Source organism: Triticum urartu, chromosome 1A (genome assembly GCF_056163025.1).
Source record: "Triticum urartu cultivar PI428250 chromosome 1A, HENAU_Tu73, whole genome shotgun sequence".
Classification (NCBI taxonomy): Eukaryota; Viridiplantae; Streptophyta; class Magnoliopsida; order Poales; family Poaceae; genus Triticum; species Triticum urartu.
In genome coordinates, this window is record NC_141873.1 from 565,652,841 (window position 1) to 565,660,172 (window position 7,332).

General features: G+C 51.1%; 1 pseudogene; it reads right to left on the reverse strand.

The window, feature by feature from the left end:
• Positions 1–395: 395 nt before the first annotated feature.
• LOC147992813 (uncharacterized) lies at positions 396–1,366 on the reverse strand (annotated as a pseudogene).
• Between the last annotated feature and the right edge of the window lie 5,966 nt (positions 1,367–7,332).

The following is a 7,332-nucleotide window of genomic DNA, read 5'->3' on the forward strand; positions in this document are numbered from 1 at the left end:
CGATAAATTCGAAGAGCTCTAGAAAAGAAGTAGTCCCTCCTTCCATCTATACAGGACCTAATACGTTTTTCAATACCGCCTTTGACTATTGACAAGATTAATACTATATGAGATTTATAATGCGAAAATTATATCATTGGAAGCTCCTTTAACATACAAATTTGACGATATGCTTTGTGTAAGTTGCTTGTCAGATATTATTGCTCTAACTTTTGGTCAAAGTTAGCCTCGAAAAACGCATTAAGCCCTATATAGTTAAAAGGAGGGAGTATGTACATCTAGAAACAGATTGAAGGTAATCACTGGTCACAAAGGAACTACGAGGTGCACATGGCAAACGATCCGTATTGCATCACCTGAGAAGTGTATAGCTAGATGACATTGAGCAGTTATAATTCATAGATCAATCTTCATATATAATAAAACATCACACATTACAGATAACAGAATAGATGAAATAACCACATCTAGACATCCACGATGAAAACTTGTACCTAAGCTGCAAGTCGCCATTGCTGTCCAGGCCAGCATTTAGTATGTAAAACGTTCTATAGATATTTTAGGGAAATTTTATTTTAAGTAGGTAGGATGCTATATCCATGAAGTTCCAAACACAATTGGGCCCACCAAGTAATTGTCAGCCACACTGAACTTGGACAAGGACGTATGAACTGCACCAGGGAAGCCGAAATCAATCCACTAACAGATCATTAGCCAGTTACGACTTTGTTGTCCCCGGACACGACTTGGATGCTCCCGGATACAACATTATTGTTCCCAGTTACCCTATTGTTATTGCCGGATACAGTATTGTTGCTCCCAGTTACGACATGGTTGGTGTCAAGTATGGCATTGCTGCTCCCAGATGTGACTGTGTTGTTGCTTCCAGAAACATTATTGTTGTCCCCAGATACAACAGTGTTGCCGCTCCCAGATACAATGTTGCCACTTCCAGATCTGACACTGTTGTTGGTCCCAGTGATGGTGTTTGGTTGTTGTTGTTAGAGTGTTCTTCTATTGCTCTTCACATACAATAGCAAGTTAGAGAAAGCAATACCTAGTGAACGATCGACAACGGTGAGGCCCTTGAGTAGTGTCAAACCCTTGGGTACCTCACCAACCAAATGAATTATTTGAGAGGTCCAAGTACCTTCCCGGCGAAGCCCCGCGGCGCTTGAAGGTCGTCAGGGTGGCACGTCACATAGGCCGCCGGCAGGAGAAACGCCAAGAAGGCGAGCAGCAGGAAGCATTTCGCCATGGATTCAGCTGTGGCCTGTGGTATGTATACAAAAAGCAGGAACACTCAGCAAGAAACCAGTTTGGGGTGCAGGTGATTCTCAAGTGATCTTGGCAAAAACTGCTTGGGTGGTGCATCTCATCTTATGCTCGTGCATGAATGTGTGTAACCATGCGTTGCAAGTACGTAGTACTAGTCAGTGGCCACAATAGTCAGTGTGCGTGCGGAGTGCCAATTCAAACTTTATTTTCTTGCATTTTTCATGCATGAGGTGTTGTCTGTCGACTGAAGAAATTGGTGGGTGGCATGGACCATGGACCCAAGTTGGCAGCTCCTGCTCCTCAGCTTCACTGGTCCCGTCCCGTTGTCGTGGACAGGTCCGCCATAGTTCATTCATGTTTCTCGACTTTTTCTTAATAAGCCAACTAATGCAAATGACTTTCATGGCATATTTCTTGCACACACAATAAAAGTATTAGCTTCGAGAACGAACTTTATTGTATGCGGACAAAATGATCTTCCGGTACTTCGTGAAGATGGCAAGATGCTGCGTGCATGCCTGTTCACATGGTATACAGGAGAACTTGCTGCTTGTGCATGGTGTTCTGTTTCTAGAAAAAAAATGCATAACAGTGAAGGCAACAACCACAGTCCGTCCTTCATGTAATACTTGCAACAACCATAGGCCAAGGAAGTCTTGCTTGTAGTGTCTGTGGCAGCGAGAGGCGAGGTGACGATCGATGCCACAAAGCTGACAAGCCTGAGGAGCACCGCAACTAGAACAACAAGCAACTGGGCGACTCCCTCTAGTGATGGTCGGCGCGTTGCCCCGCGAGGCCTGCGATGAGGAAGCCGGTGGTTTGCCACCTGATGCGGCCGGCTTCTGAGGTTTGTCGCGTGTGGCGGCGTTGGCGGAGGCGAAGCTGGGGGAAACACGGCGCGCCTTGATGCGCTGCTCACGCCCAAGGAGGCGCGCTAGAGCTCACGACGCGGGAGCGTATCCTCTCGACCATGGACGTTCTCAATGAGATTGTCATAATCATCATCAAGCCCGTTAAGCACAAAAGTGGTGAAGTCCTCGTCCTGAAGCGGCTGACCAACAGAGGCCAAGGTGTCGGCGAGGCTCGTCATCTTGTTGAAGTACTCCGTGATGCTGAGATCGCCAAGCTTGGTCTCACCCAGCTCGGTGCGTATAGAGTGCGCATGCGCCTGAGACTGAGAGGCGAAACTAGTGTGGAGGGCCGCCCACGCCTCCCTGGACGTAGCGGCGAAGATGACCATCGACGAAACACTCGGCGTGAGCGAAGACTGGATAGCGGAGAGAATAGCCTGATCCTGCGCCACCCACGTGTGATATGCCAGATGGTGAGAGGGTGGACACAGGATGGATCCGTCGACGTAGCCCTCCAAGTAGCGGCTGCAGAGTAGAGGCAAGACCTGAGCACGCCATGACAGGTAGTTGTCCGGCGCGAGCTTCACCGGCAGCAGGTGCGAGAAATAAAACGGCGGCGGCGCCGCGGTTTGAGCAATGTACGCCTGCGCCAGTGGGGCATAGGGATCCATGGACAGGGCCATCTCTGGACGAGGGACCAGCGCATAGGCGCCAGGGGAGGAGTAGGACCCCGCAGAGGCGGCAGCCAAAGCGCCGTGCCCGGGCGCTGCAGGAGGATCGTAGGTGGCCAGTGCGGCGTAGGGGCCAGCACCTGCAGCAGCCGAAGCACCTTGGCCGGGCGCTGCAGGGGCACCGTACGACGAGGAGGCCGCGCCCCCATAGGACGGCGGCGGTGCCTGGTAGTAGTGGTGCGGTGGCGGCGGATGCGGCACTACCGTGTAGGGTTGCGGCAGCGGCGCAACATAGACCAGAAGGATGACGGCGGCGGGGGCGCACCATAGGATGGCGCGGGAGCACCGCACCACGGGTGCGGACTCGGCGGAGGAGGGCCGCCAGGGGCCGGCAGCGCCGCGGGCTCGGTTGGGACGATTGGAGCGTCCGGAGACCCCGAAGCCTGCGGGGAAGTGGGCAGCGGCGACACGGCACCGTACATCGTCGCGAGGGGGCGGGAGGCCATGAAGGGCAACATCGGGGCGAGGGCCGATGCGGCTGTGGCGGTCGAGATCGGCGCGGCGGCGGCGGGAGGTGGTGCAGCGGAAGACATCGTAACCTAAACTGATACCATGTCAAACATAGGGTTTGGGAAACTGGCTCGACACCCTAAAACGAGGTGTGGCTATCTCATTATATAGATGTACCAAGAGGTACAATACAAGGCCTATACAAGATTACGTATATACAGTCTAACAACCCGAGCACTGGCATCTTGTGTGGAAGTCCGGCGCGCCCCTATCGGTGAAGTTTTTCATATACCTGGCCTCCTTAAACCGATGCTGGACCGCCGATCGGCTCGCTCGGCGTGGACTAAAGCACGAGCCGGCTTGCGTCCTTTGTCTTCAGGAGCCAGAGACTCTGCAACACATCTTGGTGTGATGCGTTTTCACTCGTTCTGTTTGGCATGAGATCCTAACTTGGTGCTGCCCCTCCATCCCCCGCCCGACGGATCTTCCGGCTTCTTCGACTGGCTATCCACGGCCCTCCTCAGGCTGCCTGCGACCACTCGACGCGACCTCACTACCTTGGCCGGCCTTGTGGCATGGACGCTTTGGCGCCACTGTAATGCGGTCACCTTCGACAAGATCGCCCCATCTACCCCGACTGTGGTCACCACTATTAAAGACGACGCTCACTCCTGGGCCACTGCCAGAGCCAAAGGGCTTAGCGCTTTTATCCTTGTAACCTGATCTTGTATGAGGGGCTGAGCATCCCCAATACTCCATGCTCACACGATCGCCACAGACACGCCTTCTTGCGTACGTGAACGTGGCATCGACCTGTTGTTTTCTTTTCCCTCTATCAGTGCAAAGATACGCTCCAAAGCGTATTCACAATCTTATTTACTTGCCTGGCCAGAAGCGCACGTCACGGATGATAGTTGTTGATCCCACGATCTCCATCGAGGTGGAGGCACCCAGCGCATATCCTAAATCATAGTGAGATCTCCACCTGTGACGGCGACGATTGATTGCAACGATCTCCCAAATTTTCCATCGGGCCGGCAGACGCCCGTCCAATCCACTCATACGACAAGACAACCGCTCCAAGACGAGGAGCATGGCAATAGTGCCCCCTCTCCGCTGACCAGAGGATGCATGGCTACAATGCGTGCCGCTTCGCTGATCCGCGTGGCCCGGTACTGTTCCAACTACTCCGTGATGCGACCGGAGACGTGCCACAGTGACGCCCTGGCGGTGGGTTCCGCAACTGATGGACCCCACACGAAGACCAAGACGATGACACTGGGCCCCGTGAAGGAAATATGCCCTAGAGGCAATAATAAAGTTATTTATTTCCTCATATCATGATAAATGTTTATTATTCATGCTAGAATTGTATTAACCGGAAACATAATACATGTGTGAATACATAGACAAACAAAGTGTCACTAGTATGCCTCTACTTGACTAGCTCGTTGATCAAAGATGGTTGAGTTTCCTAGCCATAGACATGAGTTGTCATTTGATCAATGGGATCACATCATTAGGAGAATGATGTGATTGACTTGACCCATTCCGTTAGCTTAGCACTTGATCGTTTTGGTTTACTGCTATTGCTTTCATCATGACTTATACATGTTCCTATGACTATGAGATTATGCAACTCACGATTACCGGAGGAACACTTTGTGTGCTACCAAACGTCACAACATAACTGGGTGATTATAAAGGTGCTCTACAGGTGTCTCCGATGGTACTTGTTGAGTTGGCATAGATCAAGATTAGGATTTGTCACTCCGATTGTTGGAGAGGTATCTCTGGGCCCTCTCGATAATGCACATCACTATAAGCCTTGCAAGCAATGTGACTAATGATTTAGTTGTGGGATGATGCATTACGGAACGAGTAAAGAGACTTGCCGGTAACGAGATTGAACTAGGTATTGAGATACCGACGATCAAATCTTGGGCAAGTAACATACCGATGACAAAGGGAACAACGTATATTGTTATGCGGTTTGACCGATAAAGATCTTCGTAGAATATGTAGGAACCAATATGAGCATCCATGTTCCGCTATTGGTTATTGACCGGAGACATGTCTCGGTCATGTCTTCATAGTTCTCGAACCCGTAGGGTCCGCACGCTTAAAGTTCTGTGACGATCGGTATTATGAGTTTTTGTGTTTTGATGTACCGAAGGTAGTTCGGAGTCCCGGATATGATCACGGACATGACGAGGAGTCTCGAAATGATCGATATGTAAAGATCGATATATTGGACGACTATGTTCAGACACCGGAAGTGTTTCAGGAGGTTTCGGACATTTACCGGAGTACCGGGGGGTTACCGGAACCCTCCCGGGAGTATATTGGGTCTAATGGGCCTTAGTGGGAGAAGAGGAGGGGCGGCCAAGGGCAGCCGCGCGCCCTTCCCCCTCTAGTCCGAATTGGACAAGGAGGGGGGCGGCGCCCCCTTTCCTTTTCTTCCTCCCTCCCTTCCTTCTCCTCTCCTACTCCAACTAGGAAAAGAGGGAGTCCTACTCCCGGTGGGAGTAGGACTCCCCCTTGGCACGCCCTCCTCCTTGTCCATCTGCCTCTGCCCTAGCTCCTTTATATACGGGGGTAGGGGGGCACCCCATAGACACAACAATTGATCTGTTGATCTGCTAGCCATGTGCGGTGCCCCCTCCACCATAATCCACCTCGGTTATATCGTAGCGATGCTTAGGCGAAGCCCTGCGATGGTAGCTTCATCAACATCATCACCACGCCATCGTGTTGACGAAACTCTCCCTCGAGCTCTACTGGATCATGAGTTCGCGGGAAGTCACCGAGCTGAACGTGTGCGGAACGCGGAGGTGCCGTACGTTCGGTGATGAGGATTGGTCGATCGTGAAGACGTACGACTACATCAACCGCATTGTTATAACGCTTCCGCTTAATGATCTACGAGGGTACGTGGACGCCACTCTCCTCTCTTGTTGCTATGCATTACCATGATCTTGCGTGTGTGTAGGAATTTTTTTGAAATTACTACGTTCCCCAACAGTGACATCAGAGCCAGATTTATGCGTAGATGTTATATGCACAAGTAGAACACAAGTGAGTTGTGGGCGATACAAATCATACTGCTTACCAGCATGTCATACTTTGGTTCGGCGGTATTGTTGGATGAAGCGGCCCGGACCGACATTACGCGTACGCTTACGCGAGACTAGTTCTACCGACGTGCTTTGCACACAGGTGGCTGGCGGGTGTCAGTTTCTCCAACTTTAGTTGAACCGAGTGTGCCTACGCCCGGTCCTTGAGAAGGTTAAAACAACACTAACTTGATGAACTATCGTTGTGGTTTTGATGCGTAGGTAAGAACGGTTCTTGCTCAGCCTATAGCAGCTGATGTCTACTACACAACCTTCTTCTTGCAGACGTTGTTGGGCCTCCAAGTGCAGAGGTTTGTAGGACAGTAGCAAATTTCCCTCAAGTGGATGACCTAAGGTTTATCAATCCGTAGGAGGCGTAGGATGAAGATGGTCTCTGTCGGTGTGAAAACCGGCGGATCTCGGGTAGGGGGTCCCGAACTTTGCGTCTAGGCCGGATGGTAACAGGAGGCAAGGGACACGAAGTTTTACCCAGGTTCGGGCCCTCTCGATGGAGGTAAAACCCTACGTCCTACTTGATTAATATTGATGATATGGGTAGTACAAGAGTAGATCTACCACGAGATCAGGGAGGCTAAACCCTAGAAGCTAGCCTATGGTATGATTGTTGTTGTGTATGTTGTCCTACGGACTAAAACCCTCCGGTTTATATAGACACCGGAGATGGTTAGGGTTACACAAAGTCGGTTACAATGGTAGGAGATCTACATATCCGTATCGCCAAGCTTGCCTTCCATGCCAAGGAAAGTCCCTTCCGGACACTGGACGAAGTCTTCAATCTTGTATCTTCATAGTCCAGGAGTCCGGCTAAAGGTATAGTCCGGCCATCCGGACACCCCCTAATCCAGGACTCCCTCAGTAGCCCCTGAACCAGGCTTCAATGACGAC